This window comes from Aethalodelphis obliquidens, unplaced genomic scaffold (assembly GCF_003676395.1).
Source record: "Aethalodelphis obliquidens isolate GAN/ISIS:26980383/991018 unplaced genomic scaffold, ASM367639v1 scaffold55, whole genome shotgun sequence".
Taxonomy (NCBI): Eukaryota; Metazoa; Chordata; class Mammalia; order Artiodactyla; family Delphinidae; genus Aethalodelphis; species Aethalodelphis obliquidens.
Window position 1 is genome coordinate 7,448,217 of NW_020837999.1, and position 16,463 is coordinate 7,464,679.

Sequence of the window (16,463 nt, forward strand, 5' to 3'; positions counted from 1 at the left end):
ATTCTGGGACTATAGAGTTGAGCATTTTTATTTATTTATTTATTTATTTTGCTTTCTAAGGAAGATGGACTATGCCAGTGGGGAAGCCTCAGATATGTCACACATCTAGATGAATTTTTATATGTTCATTTGAAAAGGAACCAGACAGAGACCTAATCTGGAGTGCACTGGAGGGAGGGAGGAGGGGAGGGAAGGAGTGAGTAAGAGAGGTGAGAGAGAGAGAGGATTGATTTGAATCTGAGGCTGTCGATTATAAACAGGGAGGGAGAAAAAGAGGCCTGTGAGACCAGGTGCTGCACAGGGGAAGGCCAGAGCAAGAATCCTCTGATGGCAAGACTGCCTGGAAGGCTGAGAATAGAAATGTTGAATATAGATTTTTTTTTTTTTTTTTTTTTGCCTGCGTTGGGTCTTCGTTGCTGTGTGCGGGCTTTCTCTAGTTGCGGCGAGCGGGGCCTACTCTTCGTTGCGGTGCACGGCCTTCTCATTGCGGTGGCTTCGCTATTTGCAGAGCATGGGCTCTAGGCACTCAGGCTTCAGTGGTTGTGGCACGTGGGCTCAGTAGTTGTGGCTCGCGGGCTCTAGAGCACAGGCTCAGTAGTTGTGGCACATGGGCTTAGTTGCTCCATGGCATGTGGGATCTTCCCAGACCAGGGCTCGAACCCTTGTCCCCTGCATTAGCAGGCGGATTCTCAACCACTGCGCCACCAGGGAAGCCCTAGATTTTTAATATTTGCTGTGGTTGTGTACTCTTTAGTAGTCAAAGCAAGAGGAAAACACGACCAGTTCTATAATTTACAGTTTTTCATAAAAGAAGAATGTGGAAATTAGGTCGATAATAATAACATTGACAATGGATTCTGCCTTTCCACTGTCTTACAAAGTTGGGGAAGTATGGTGATTTAGATTTTAGAAGAGAAATAATTTGGAGGATAAATTTGGCTTTGTCTTTAGGTGACCTAAACTTGAGCAATAAAGAACGATGAAGACTTCTGTTTCTGGCAATATAGTGGACTAGAGTATCTGGTACCTTTTCCAATGCAAAACATCTAGAAATGCTGGACAAAGTACAACAGGCATTCTTTTCAATGCATATTTACAAGAATTTACAAGAAAGGAGGGGAAATTCCCATGGCCAAAACTCGAGAGTAAAATAAAAACTTGGAAGGGTTTGTAGGTCTTAATAACCAATGTGATTGGGTTTTAATGGCCTCACAAGGACAGGAGACAAGGCCTTATGTCTACTGGAGCTGACATTGAGATCTTTGTGCGTGAAGCAGAGACCTACAGTGGCAACCACAGTGAACAGGGTGGACTGAAAAATAACTTCTTTTGTCTGGGCACTGACTGAAAAAAAGTGTTTCATGATAAATGGTAACTACAGGACTATTCTCACATGGTTTAGGAGTTCAAATTTATATTGTCCACATACTCTAGTAACAGCCAAACCAATAAATTACCAAAAAAGTGAATCCTTGACACCTAGTAGAAGCAAGTGCAAAATCTGTCTGGAAGGACATACCCTCAATCCAGGCCCTGCAAAACAAATCACAGTTAATTCCCAGAAACTTCAGATATTGGAATTATTCGAATTTTAAAATAAATATGTGCAAGTGAGTAAATAAATAAATGAAAGAATAAAAATATAAAAGGAAATAAACCCTTACAAACAGAAGAGATTAGGTATTTGAAAAAAGAATTAAACAGAAGTTTTGGAAAATATAGAGTAATTGATAATAGAAGCTCAATGGAGAGAAATCAGCTGATACCCTTATGGGAGTTCCCTTGTAATAGCACAGGGAACTATATTCAATATCCTGTGATGAACCATAATGGAAAAGAATATAAAAAAGGATGTGTATATTTGTATAAGTGAATCACTTTGCTATACAGCAGAAACTAACCCATTGTAAATCAACTATATTTCAATAAAAAACCTCAACGGAAGGGTTAAATTGCAGACTATATGCAACTAAAGAGAGAATCCAGAATATTTAAGTTAGAAATTCAGAAATAATCAAGAATGTACCAGAGATAGTTAAAGAAGGATATTTTCTTTGGCTAGATTCCATACATCTCTTTGGGTTACATTCTGGTTATTTTGGCATAGGAGCATTTATTACACCCCTAAAGAGAAGAAAATGAGTTAGTGCTCTAATTATTTAGAACTATATTATTAGCTCAAAGATAAGTGATGTTAAAAAATATTAAAAATGGAAATTTTCTTATAGTCATAGACATGATATAGATTTTTCTCACCCTGTCATTGGCAGATGGGCATCCAAAGAGAAATGTGTGCCCTTGAATGCCTCAGTAACTTCTGGAAGAGAAAACACACAGTGTGTTTCCAAGAACATGGAGAAGGAAGAGTTGGAAAGTGTGATGAAATGATGGTAACTACTTTTTCTTATTCCAAAATTTTCAGGCAGTGTGCGTAATATACTACCATTTATAAAAAGAAAAAATATGTGAAGCATTTACTTACATATGCATGTAATACATAGAAAACTGGCAAGAGGGGTTGCCTCTGGTGAGGGAAACTGGGTACCTTTGGGAATAAATAGGTAAGGGAGAGAGACTAATCTCTCTCTGTATATCAGTAATTCCCAAACTTTTTAGTCTGAGGACTCCTTTAATTTTTTAAAATTATAGAAGTTACCAAAGAGTTTTTGTTTATTTGAATAATACATTTATTGAAGACACTATCCTTCCCCCATTGTATATTCTTGGTTCTTGGCTATATATGGATCAGTTTATAGCTGGGGTCTCTGCTCTGTTCCACTGATCAGTGTGTCTGCTTTTATGCCAGTACCATACTGTTTTGATTACTATAGACAGAAAATCAGTAAAGGAACATTGATCTTAAATAACATATTAGAAAGGATAGACTTAACAAACATACAAAACATTCTGTCCAAAAGGAACTGAATACACATTCTTCTTAAGCATACATGGAATGTTTTCCAGGATAGATCATATGTTAAGCTACAAAACAAGCTTTAATAAATTTAAGGTGATAGAATCATATCAAGTATCTTTTCTGACCACAGTGGTATGAAACCAGAAAACAATTACAAGAAGAAAACTGGAAAATTCACAAATATGTAGAGATTAAACAACATACTACTGAGCAACCAATGAGTCAAAGAAAAAATCAAAAGAGAAATAAAGTACCTTGAGAAAATGAAAATGGAAATACAACATACCAAAAATTATGGAATGCAGCAAAGCCAATTCTAAAGGGAAATTCAGAGTGATAAATGCCTACATTAAGAAATAAGAATGGTATCAAATAAAGGACGAAATTTTACACCTCAAGGAGCTAGAAAAAGGAAAACAAATGAAGGCCAAAGTTGGTAGAAGGAAGGAAATTGCAAAGATCAAAGCAGAAATAAATGAAATAAAGAGTAGAAAAGAACAATGAAATGAAGAGCTGGGGTGTTTTTTTTGTTTGTTTGAAAAGATAAAGTATACAAACCTTTAGCTAAGAAAGCCTTTAGGTAAGCAAACAAAATATACAAACCTTTACCAAGAAACAGAGAGGACTCAAATAAATAAAATCAGAAATGAAAGAGGAGATGTTACAACAGATACCACAGAAATACAGAAAATTATAAGAGACTACTATGAACAATTATTTGCTAGTAAGTTAGACAACCTAGAATAAATGGGTGAATTCCTAGAAACATAAAATCTTCCAACACCAAACCATGAAGAAATAGAAAATTTGAACAGACTAATAATGAGTAGGAAATTGACTCAGTAATCACAAACCTATCAACAAAGACAAGACCAGGACTAGATGCCTTCAGTGGTGAATTCTACCAAACATTTAAACAAGAATTAATATCAATTCTCCTCAGACTCTTCTGAAAAGTTGAAGAGGATGGAATACTTTCAAACTCATCCAGGATTACCCTGTTACCAAAACCAGACAAGAATACCACCAGAAGAGAATGTTACAGCTCAGTATCTCTGATGAAGATAGATTCAAAATCCTCAATAAAATATTTAGCAAATAAAATTCAACAATACATTAAAAGGATCATATACCATGATCAAATGGAATTTATTCCGGGGATGCAAGGATAACTCAACAACTGTGAATCAATCTATATGATAAACAACATTAACAAAATAAAGGGAAAAATATGATCATCTCAATAGATGCAGAAAAAGCATTTGACAAAATCAACATCCAGTTATGATAAAACTCTCCACAATGTGGGTATAGAGGGAACATACCTCAAGATAATAAAGCCATATATGACAAGTCCACAGTTCCTTTAAAACCAGAAACAAGGCAAACAAGACAAGGATGCTCACTCTTACGACTTTTATTCAACATAGTATTGGTAGTCCTAGCAATGGCAATTAGGCAAGAAAAAGAAAAAAAAGTCATCAGAAATCAGAAAGGAAGAAGTAAAACTGTCAATATTTGCAAATGACATGATATTATATATAGAAAACCCTAAAGACTTCACCAAAAAACTATGAGAACTAATAATAAATTCAGTAAAATTGTAGGATACAAAATCAATATACAAAAATCTGTTGCATTTCTATTCAGTAAAAATGAACTATCAGAAAGAGAAATTAAGAAAGCAATTCCATTTACAGTTGCCTCAAAAAGATTAAAAAACTTAGGAATAGATTAACCAAGGTGAAAGATCTGTACATTGGAAAATATAAGACATTGATGAAAGAAATTAAAAAAACACAAATAAATGGAAAGATATTTCATGCTCATGGATTAGAAGAATTAATATTGTTAAAATATCCACAATACTCAAAGCAACCTATAGATTAAATTCAATCCCTATAAAAATTCCAATAGCATTTCCCACAGAAATAGAATTAACAACCCTAAAATTTGTATGGAACCACAAAAGAGCCCAGATAGCCAAAGCAAGCTTGAGAAAGAAGGACAAAGCAGGAGACAACAAGCTTCCTAATTTCAAACTATATTACAAAGCTATGGTAATCCAAACAGTATGGTATTGGCATAAAGACAGACACAAAGATCACTGGAGCAAATCGAAAGCCCAGAAATAAATCCAGACATACATGTCAATTAATTTATGACAAAGGAGCCAAGAACATACAATGGTGAAAGGATAGTCTCTTCAATAAATAAACAAACAAATATATATATAATGGAATATTACTCAGCCATAACAAGGAAGGAAGTCTTGCCATTTGTGACAACATGGATGGACCTTGAGGGCATTATTCTAAGTGAAGTAAATCAGAGAAAGACAAATATTGTATGGTCTCACTTATATGTGGAATAAAAAACCAACCCCCCCCAACACCCCTCAAACTCATAGATACAGAGAACAGATTGGTGGTTCCCAGATATGGGGTGGGGGGTGGGTAAAATGGGTGAAGGTGGTCAAAAGGTACAAACTTCTATTTATAAAATGAATAAGTTCTGGAGATGTTGTAGGGTAGGAGAGAGGAAAGAATGTCTTATACTCTTTTATCATACTTTATGGTGATATAATTAGTCTAATTTTGATACAATCCTGATTGATACCAACATAAAAGTAATATCATTTTAACTTCCTTAAAAAGTGTCTTTACTGGTTTTTAAAATTACAAAAGTAACTCACAGTTTAAAAAATTCCAATAATACAGAGGTAATATAACAAGGATAAATAAATAAAAGTCATTTCCCCCCCATTCCATTCCCCTAGAGGTAATCACCGTTCATTGTTTAATGTGAGGTCTTTTCATGGTTTTTCTATGTATGTATATGCAAATAATATGTATACATATGTATGTGTATACAAATATATATGTGTGTATATATATTTATATACACACCCTAGGATATATGTATTTATAAATCTACTTAAAAATTTTAAAATGTTAACAAAAAGGAGATGATAAAATACGTTCTTTTTCATATATTTCATTTCTCTGAACAATGTGGTATGAACATCTTTCCATATCAGTACATATGTATCTACTTCATTCTTCTTAGGTATAAAATATGGATCTAACATAATTAATCCCCTATATATGGACAATAAGGTTATTTTTATTATTATAAACAATGCTGCACTAAAATACAAGTATCTTTATACACATTTGTGCTTGTTTCTGGAGTCAGATTTCTAGAAGTTAGATTTCTGGATTAAAGGCTATGGACTTGAATATTTCTGTTATTTATTATCAAATTGTCCTTCCAGAGTGGTTGGCTTCCACATGGTTACAAACTCTTCCTGTGAATAGGACCAGACTGCGATATGTGATTGTTTTCCACAGGCTGGGAATGTGGTGCCTCAGAATTCCTTAAGCCTTTAGTCTTACTCAGGTAAGGGGAGGCTCAGTGATGTGTGGGCAAGGGCAGAGAGGCAGGGCTCATGCAGCAGAACTCTGCTTCTTCTCTACTGTCCTGAGCAATTCTGTTCTGGCCCAAATTTTCAGATCCACTCAGCGTATCAAAAACTGCAGTTGACCAGACCCACCTATCTTAACAGTTTAACACTAGTTTTGTTCAGGCATACTTTTGAGGGAATTTCACCTCCCATTTCCTCCTTTGCAAGAAATAAGTTATCAGTTATTCAGTAATCCCTGAGATGAATTCTAATACACGTAATTTCCTGCATCTCCTTATATTTCCAGGATTGTTGTCCTGCAGTCATCCTGGCTAGCCCATTTGTCTTCTTTGTCCATTGACCATCACAGCAACCTGTGTGAAAAGCTTCCTTTGTCCTATCAGCAATGTCAAGTGTTGGCATGTGTTGTCTCTCAGTTTTCCTTGCAGCCTTGTTCTTGTTCATGTGATGACTTTAATAATTTTTGTGGTATTACTTCCCCCTCACCCCCTAATTTCTCATAAGTGGGTTTGTGGCCCGCCCAGTGAGTCCTGCTCTGAAATTTCTTTTCTACAAGCCGTGTGTCAGTCTTCTTGTTTAAATTCTTTCCTAGTTCTTTGGATGTCTTCCTGTTTCTGTCACCTGCAGTACCATAGCTAGATCTGCTATCCATCTTTAGGAATCCAGCAATAAAAACCAAAGAAACAGGCTAGTTGGACCTTCACTGCTGGGCTCAGGATTTCTACCTCTCTTTCGTAAATATAGATCAAACATGGTAGGTAGAAGTAACCATATTCTTTTTGAAGGGAATCTTTGATCTTCAAAATTGTTGTATTTTATCACTGTATTGAGCCATTGCAGCCCACATATAGTTTTAAGCACTTGAAAGGCTTTTCTGCCAGAGTTAGCAGCGACTTGTCAGGCAAACAACATCTGAGGAGCAGATTTGATCTTGACAACCCTCATATGATAGGGCACAGGCTTTGAAATGAGAAACCAGGAAAGACTTTAGCGAGAAGGCCTTATGGGTCTTTACCTGTCAATAGGTAATTTTTTAAAAAGCCTCCAAACAAAGGTTATAGACATGTAGATCTTTCATAGGGTGGAATCAGAACTGAATCTGTGTTATCAGCCAGGCTAGTCAGACTAGGGAGAGGCCAAGGTTAGTGGCTGGTAGTATGGCTGCTACCTGTGTTATCATCATAGCCAGGGTGCATGGTATAAGTGAATCACTGACCCTGTGGTTAATGGTCTGACCAATGTCCTTAGATCAATAAGCTTCCCATCCAGTGTGCTATGGATAATGGTGTGCAGAGAATGAGTTATAAGAATGCCAAGATATTGACCTGATAGGACCTGGAGCATCAGGAGTACCTGGGCTGCTCACCTCTGGCTTCAAGTAATTTCTCTTATTTAAGTGTATGTTACAAATAGCATAATTTTCTCTGTGTTCCCTGAAGTGGAAAGATTGGAAATATTACCATGGCCTTGGTAAACCTGTCCTTGAGGTCTAGTGGTTAATGAAAGTATGGGATTGAGGATGGATAGAAATGCAGCATAAGAAGAAAACATGAAGTAAAATGAGCCCAGAGTAGTGCACTACACTAATGTGAAAAGAGTAAGGAGAGAGAGAGGAATGCCATTGGATGGTTGGATGAGAGCAGATACAGTGATTTGTTGTTGTTGTTGTTGTTCTGGCAACAGAGAAAAAGAAAGTCCTTGAATTTTCCTTAAAGAAAAAATAACTCCTAGACTCTGAATGGCATTTGTGTTTGCATCCATTCCACTAGACTGTGGACTTCTTGAGAACAGGTTCTGTGTTTTAAGTCTTTTTATCCCAAACACCTAACACAGTGCCTAATAAATAAATATTTGTTGAGACTCCAGGAAGGCTCATGCCAAGGAGTACTTCCCAGAACTTCTGCTGCCAGTGTCCTTGTCCTCAGAGTGAGACACAGCCACCCCTCACCTCTGCAGGAAACCCTCCAACACGAGTAGACATTTTACAGGTCCTGGAACACAGGATTGCAGCACTTGAAGGTTCTGATCTTCTCATCCTACCAGAGGAGAGACCAAGGCACAGCAGGGACGGAGGCATGGTACAAGGGACCTTATGAAAATGATGCCCAATATTGAGAGGGCAGACAGCAGAAGCAAGAAGAACTACAGTCCTGCAGCCTGTGGAACAAAAACCACATTCATAGAAAGATAGACAAGATGAAAAGGCAGAGGGCTATGTACCAGATGAAGGAACAAGATAAAACCACAGAAAAACAACTAAATGAAGTAGAGATAGGCAAACTTCCAGAAAAACAATTCAGAATAATGATAGTGAAGATGATCCAGGACCTCGGAAAAAGAATGGAGGCAAAGATCGAGAAGGTGCAAGAAATGTTTAACAAAGACCTATAAGAATTAAAGAACAAACAACTATAAGATTTAAAGAACAAACACCTATAAGAATTAAAGAACAAACAGAGATGAATGATACATTAACTGAAATGAAAAATACACTAGAAGGAACAATAGCAAAATATCTGAGGCAGAAGAATGGATAAGTGACCTAGAAGACAGAATGGTGGAATTCACTGCTGCAGAACAGAATAAAGAAAAAAGAATGAAAAGAAATGAAGACAGCCTAAGAGACCTCTGGGACAACATTAAACGCAACAAATTTCACATTATAGGGGTCCCAGAAGGAGAAGAGAGAGAGAAAGGACCCGAGAAAATATTTGAAGAGATTACAGTTGAAACTTCCCTAACATGGGAAAGGAAATAGCCACCCAAGTCCAGGAAGCACAGCAAGTCCCATACAGGATAAACCCAAGGAGAAACACACTGAGACACATAGTAATCAAATTGGCAAAAATTAAAGACAAAGAAAAATTATTGAAAGCAGCAAGGGAAAAACGACAAATAACATACAAGTGAACTCCCATAAGGTTAACAGCTGATTTCTCAGCAGAAATTCTACAAGCCAGAAGGGAGTGGCATGATATACTTAAAGTAATGAAAGAGAAAAACCTACAACCAAGATTACTCTACCCGGCAAGGATCTCATTCAGATTCGACGGAGAAATCAAAATCTTTACAGACAAGCAAAAGCGAAGAGAATTCAGCACCACCAAACCAGCTTTACAACAAATGCTAAAGGAACTTCTCTAAGTGGGAAACACAAGAGAGGAAAAGGAGCTACAAAAACAAAGTCAAAACGATTAAGAAAATGGTCATACGAACATACATATCGATAATTACCTTAAACATGAATGGATTAAATGCTCCAACCAAAAGACACAGGCTTGCTGAATGGATACAAAAACAAGGCCCATATTTATGCTGTCTACAAGAGACCGACTTCAGACCTAGGGATACATACAGACTGAAAGTGAGGGGATGGAAAAAGATATTCCATGCAAATGGAAATCAAAAGGAAGCTGGAGTAGCAATACTCATATCAGATAAAATAGACATTAAAATAAAGAATGTTACAAGAGACAAAGAAGGACACTACATAATGATCAAGGAATCAATCCAAGAAGATATAACGATTATAAATATATATGCACCCAACATAGGAGCACCTCAGTACATAAGGCGACTGCTAACAGCTATAAAAGAGGAAATTGACAGTGACACAATAATAGTGGGGGACTTTAACACCTCACTTACACCAATGGACAGATCATCCAAACAGAAAATTAATAAGGAAACAGAAGCTTTAAATGACACAGTAGATCAGATAGATGTAATTGATATTTATAGGACATTCCATCCAAAAACAGCAGATTACGCTTTCTTCCCAAGTGCGCATGGAACATCCTCCAGGATAGATCACATCTTGGGTCATAAATCAAGCCTCGGTAAATTTAAGAACATTGAAATCACATCAAGCATCTTTTCTGACCACAATGCTATGAGATTAGAAATGAATTACAGGGAAAAAAAACATAAAAAGCACAAACACATGGAGGCTAAACAATACATTACTAAATAACCAAGCGATCACTGAAGAAATCAAAGAGGAAATCAAAAAATACCTAGAGACAAATGACAATGAAAACACAATGATCCAAAACCTATGGGATGCAGCAAAAGCAGTTCTAAGAGGGAAGTTTATAGCTATACGAGCCTACCTCAAGAAACAAGAAAAATCTCAAATAAACAATCTAACCTTACACCTAAAGGAACTAGAGAAAGAAGAACAAACAAAACCCAAAGTTAGCAGAAGGAACGAAATCATAAAGATCAGAGCAGAAATAAATGAAATAGAAACAAAGAAAACAATAGCAAAGATCAATAAAACTAAAAGCTGGTTCTTTGAGAAGATAAACAAAATTGATAAACCATTAGCCAGACTCATCAAGAAAAAGAGGGAGAGGACTCAAATCAATAAAATTAGAAATGAAAAAGAGAAGTTACAAAAAAAAAAAAAAGTTACAACAGACACCACAGAAATACAAAGCATCCTAAGAGACTACTACAAGCAACTCTATGCCTATAAAATGGACAACCTGGAAGAAATGGACAAATTCTTAGAAAGGTATAAACTTCCAAGCCTGAACCAGGAAGAAATAGAAAATATGAACAGACCAATCACAAGCAATGAAATGGAAACTGTGATTAAAAATATTCCAACAAAAAAAAGTCCAGGACCAGATGCCTTCACAGGTGAATTCTATCAAACATTTAGAGAAGAGCTAACACCCATCCTTCTCAAACTGTTGCAAAAAATTGTGGAGGGAGGAACACTCCCAAACTCATTCTATGAGGCCACCATCTCCCTGATGCCAAAACCAGAAAAAGATACTACAAAAAAAAAATTACAGACCAATATCACTGATGAATATAGATGCAATAATCCTCAACAAAATACTAGCAAGCAGAATCCAACAACACATTAAAAGGATCATACACCATGACCAAGTGGGATTTATCCCAGGGATGCAAGGGATCTTCAATATACGCAAATCAATCAATGTGATACACCATATTAACAAACTGAAGAATAAAGACCATATGATCATCTCGATAGATGCAGAAAAAGCTTTTTACAAAATTCAACACCCATTTATGATAAAAACTCTCCAGAAAGTGGGCATAGTGGGAAACTACCTCAGCATAATAAAGGCCATATATGACCAACCCACAGCAAACATCATTCTCAATGGTGAAAAACTGAAAGCATTTCCTCTGAGATCAGGAACAAGACAAGGATGTCCACTCTCACCACTGTTATTCAACGTAGCTTTGGAATTCCTAGCCACGGCAATCAGAGAAGGAAAAGAAATAAAAGGAATACAAATTGGAAAGGAAGAAGTAAAGCTGTCACTGTTTGCAGATGACATGATACTATACATAGAGAATCCTAAAGATGCCACCAGAAAACTACTAGAGCTAATCAATGAATTTGGTAACGTTGCAGGATACAAAATTAATGCACAGACATCTGTTGCATTCATATACGCTAATGATGAAAAATCTGAAAGAGAAATTAAGGAAACACTCCCATTTACCATTGCAACAAAAAGAATAAAATACCTAGGAATAAACCTACCTAGGGACACAAAAGACCTGTATGCAGAAACCTATAAGACACTGATGAAAGAAATTAAAGATGATACCAACAGATGGTGAGATATACCATCTTCTTGGATTGGAAGAATCAATATTGTGAAAATGACTATACTACCCAAATCAATCTACAGATTCAATGCAATCCCAATCAAATTGCCAATGGCATTTTTTACAGAACTAGAACAAAAAAATCTTAAAATTTGTATAGAGACAAAAAAGACCCCGAACAGCCAAAGCAGTCTTGAGGGAAAAAAGCAGAGCTGGAGGAATCAGACTCCCTGACTTCAGACTATACTACAAACTACAGTAATCAAGACAATATGGTACTGGCACAAAAACAGAAACATAGATGAATGGAACAAGATAGAAAGCCCAGAGATAAACCCACGCACCTATGGTCAACTAATCTATGACAAAGGAGGCAAGGATATGGAGAAAAGACAGTCTCTTCAATAAGTGTTGTGGGGAAAATTGTACAGCTACATGTAAAAGAATGAAATTAGAACACTCCCTAACACCATACACAAAAATAAACTCAAAGTGGATGAGAGACCTAAATGTAAGACCGGGCACTATAGAACTCTCAGAGGAAAACATAGGAAGAACACTCTTTGACATAAATCACAGCAAGATCTTTTTTGATCCACCTCCTAGAGTAATGGAAATAAAAAAAAATAAACAAATGGGACCTAATGAAACTTCAAAGCTTTTGCACAGCAAAGGAAACCATAAACAAGATGAAAAGACAACCATCAAAATGGGAGAAAATATTTGCAAATGAATCAGCAGACAAAGGATTAATCTCCAATATATGTAAACAGCTCATGCAGCTCAATATTAAAAGAACAAACAACCCAATCCAAAAATGGACAGAAGACCTAAATAGACATTTCTCCAAAGAAGACATACAGATGGCCAAGAAGCACATGAAAAGCTGCTCAACATCACTAATTATTAGAGAAATGCAAATCAAAACTACAATGAGGTATCACCTCACACCAGTTAGAATGGGCATCATCAGAAAATCTACAGGCAACAAATGCTGGAGAGGGTGTGGAGAAAAGGGATCCCTCTTGCACCGTTGGTGGGAATGTAAAATTGATACAGCCACTATGGAGAACAGTACGGAGGTTCCTTAAAAAACTAAAAATAGAACTACCATATGAGCCAGCAGTCCCACTACTGGGCACATACCCAGAGAAAACCATAATTCAAAAAGACTCATGCACCCCAATGTTCATTGCAGCACTATTTACAATAGCCAGGTCATGGAAGCAACCTAAATGCCCATTGAGAGACGAATGGATAAAGAAGTTGTGGTACATATATACAATGGAATATTACTCAGCCAAAAAAGGAATGAAACTGGGTCATTTGTAGAGACGTGGATGCATCTAGAGACTGTCATACGGAGTGAAGTAAGTCAGAAAGAGAAAAACAAATATTGTATATTAACACATATATTTGGAACCTAGAAAATGGTACAGATGAACCAGTTTGCAGAGCAGAAGTTGAGACACAGATGTAGAGAACAAACGTATGGACACCAAGGGGGGAAAGCAGCGGGGGGTTGGGGGGGTGTTGTGATGAATTGGGAGATTGGGATTGACATGTATACACTGATGTGTATAAGATGGATGACTAATAAGAACCTACTGTATAAAAAAATAAATTAAATTCAAAAAAAATTTGGTCTAAATGATCAGGCACTAACTAATTGTAAAAGAAGAAATTAATTTAACTCAACAAACGTTTTGGAGCCACTTATTATTACATACTAGGCTCTGGGCAATCAGATGAGTTAGAAATGCCATAGTCTTTAAGGAGTTCAGTTTAGAAGAGGAGACAGACATATACTACATTGTTACAGGTGGCTTACAGAGACTAAAAAAGAGAAAATTAAATACCAAAAAGGCAATGATCAATTTTATCCTGGGGAGTGGTTAGGAAATCAGAGGTGTTGCTTTAATTGGGTTTATTTTTTAAAATTCATTGAAGTATAATATATATATAGTATACATGTATATAAATATACAGCTTAATGAGTTTTGGCAAATTGAACACACCATGTAATCCAGTATCCCAGAAACATCCCTCATTTTCCCTCCTAGCCACTAACCCCTCAAATTAACACCTATTTGACTTCAAAGAGCTTAGAGTATTTATGCCTACAACTAGTGCTTTAAATAACAGGAATCATACATGTGCTCTTTTGTGTATCTGGTTTCTTTAACCAAATATTATATCTGTGAGATTCATCTGTATTTTGGGGTATAGGTGAGGATCATTCAGTCTCCTTGTTGTATAATATCCCATGATGAATATTAATTATTTATCAATATATTCAACCTTAGTAGATCCTTCAAACAGTTTTCCAAAGTGGTTGTACTAATTTATACTCCCAACAGTAGATGAGAGTTTTGGTTGCTCTACTTCCTTGCAAACACTTGATATTTTTTGTCTTTTCATTTCAGCCATTCTGGTGGCCAATCATGTGGTAGTTTAGCAGATTTTGAAAGATGTACTGTGTGTCATCAGGCAAATTGGCTGGTGGAGGGGGGGACACTGGGGAGGATCAGAAAGGGTGCTCAAAAAAGGAGGACCAGTGGGAGTCCTCAGATGTGAATTCTGTGAGCCTGGTGAGTTGCAGGTAAATCATATACACAAAAAAATATGTCTCCAAACTATTGTTTGTAGTAGAAATTTATAGTAAAGTTTGGAGTTAAAATGGACTTTATATCAATACAGTTTGCCATCAGCTGATGAGTCAAGCACAGTTATAAGCTTGCAACCCTGAAAGGAATAAACAAATGGCATCTCAAATCAGACACTCTGTGACATTAGTGGCTTGTATATAAGTACAGGTTAAAAAAATTATGAAAATAATAATAAAGTGATGCTCCAATAGGTACTCACCTACAGGATGTCTTTGCCTAGGGAAATAAGGAATGCATGTCCTACACAGTACCTCCAGAGTGCTCCTGGCATCTACCACACTGCTTGGTAATGTGGCTGTGTTTTCCAGTTGCCAATCACGTGAATAATTGTTTCTATCATCTTTAGTAACAGAACACCCAGCTTTATTTTGGGGGGAGGTGTTGTCAATATGCCTGGTTAAAGACTATATTTCCCAGTTTCCTTGCAACTAAGATCTGGCCTAATGAAATTTAAGTGTAAATATTGTATGCCACTGGGGGGCACTATCCTTGCCAGGGAGAAGATATACCCTTCTTTGCCCACCCTTTTTCCTTTTGGCTTGCATAGGGATGTGATAACAGGAGCTTGAGCAGCCATTTTGGACCAAAAAGTGGAAGCCACATGCTGAGGATGGCAAAATGAACCCAAATGCCTTACTTGATAAAGCCACCATACCAGCTCTGGACTGCCTACCTCTGGATTTCTTTTTCTACGAGAGAGAAGTAAACCTCCATCTTGTTAAAGCAGTGTTATTTTGTGCCCTCTCTCTCTTTCTCTCTCTCCCCCTTCCTCTCCCTCTCTTTGGTTATATGTAGCCCAGTATAATATTAACTAATAACTGTGTATTAGGAAGAGGAAAGCTCTGCTGGGAAACCAGTGTTTCCAAGTGAAAAAGAAAGGACATGAGCTTTTAAGTAAATGCACTGCCTGTAGTTCTCTATAATACTATAGGTGTGGGGTTTGTGTGGGATCTGATACACTGCAAATAAGCCCTTGTAGAATTGAATTGAATTGTTGCCCAAACCAATATAAAAAGATCATTGTATTAGTTTCCTATTGCTGCTGTAACAAATTACCACAAATTTAGTGGCTTAAAACAACTTTATTATCTTACGGGCATAAGTCTAAAATCCGTTTGGGCTAAAATCAAGGTGTTAGCAGGCTTGTGTTTCTTCTGGAAGCTCTAGGGGAGAATGTATATCCTTGTCCTTTTATAGGTTCAAGAAGCTGCCTACATTCTTTGGCTCATGGCCACACATCACTCCAACCTTGGCTTCGATCATCACACAGCCATCTGCCTCCCTTTTATAAAGACCCTTGTGATTATGTTGAGCCCACCTGGATAATCCAGGGTAATCTTCTCATTTCAAGTTCCTTAACTTAATCATCTGTTAAGTAACATATTCACAGATTCTAGGGATTAGGACATGCCCATCTTTTGGGGGGCCGTTATTCGGCCTACCATAGTCATGTTATAGCCTCACCTTATCTATAGTGTGAGTTCTTCTCATTTATAGGGGTCAGGTGCTAGGAGGAATGGTGTGATGGAAGGAATATGGTTTGGAGTTAGCACACCTAAGAGTCCCAGAGCTGCTTCTAAGTAGCTGTGAAGCCTTGGACAAGTCATTTAAACTCTCTTGGCTCTCATTTTTTTAGTGAAATGAGGGTATTGGACTGGATCAGGGAGGCAAATACCTGGTAGGCATACTGTCAACCCTTCCTCCTATACCTATAACAGAGATAACTACTTGTTCAATGCCCTTTCTCTTGTGAACTTGTTCCCAGCCTTCTAAACAGCTACTGCCAGGTGGCCAAAACTGAGAAAAAATGTATTTTCTCTCCCTGAACAAGATCATCTCTAAGGCCTGT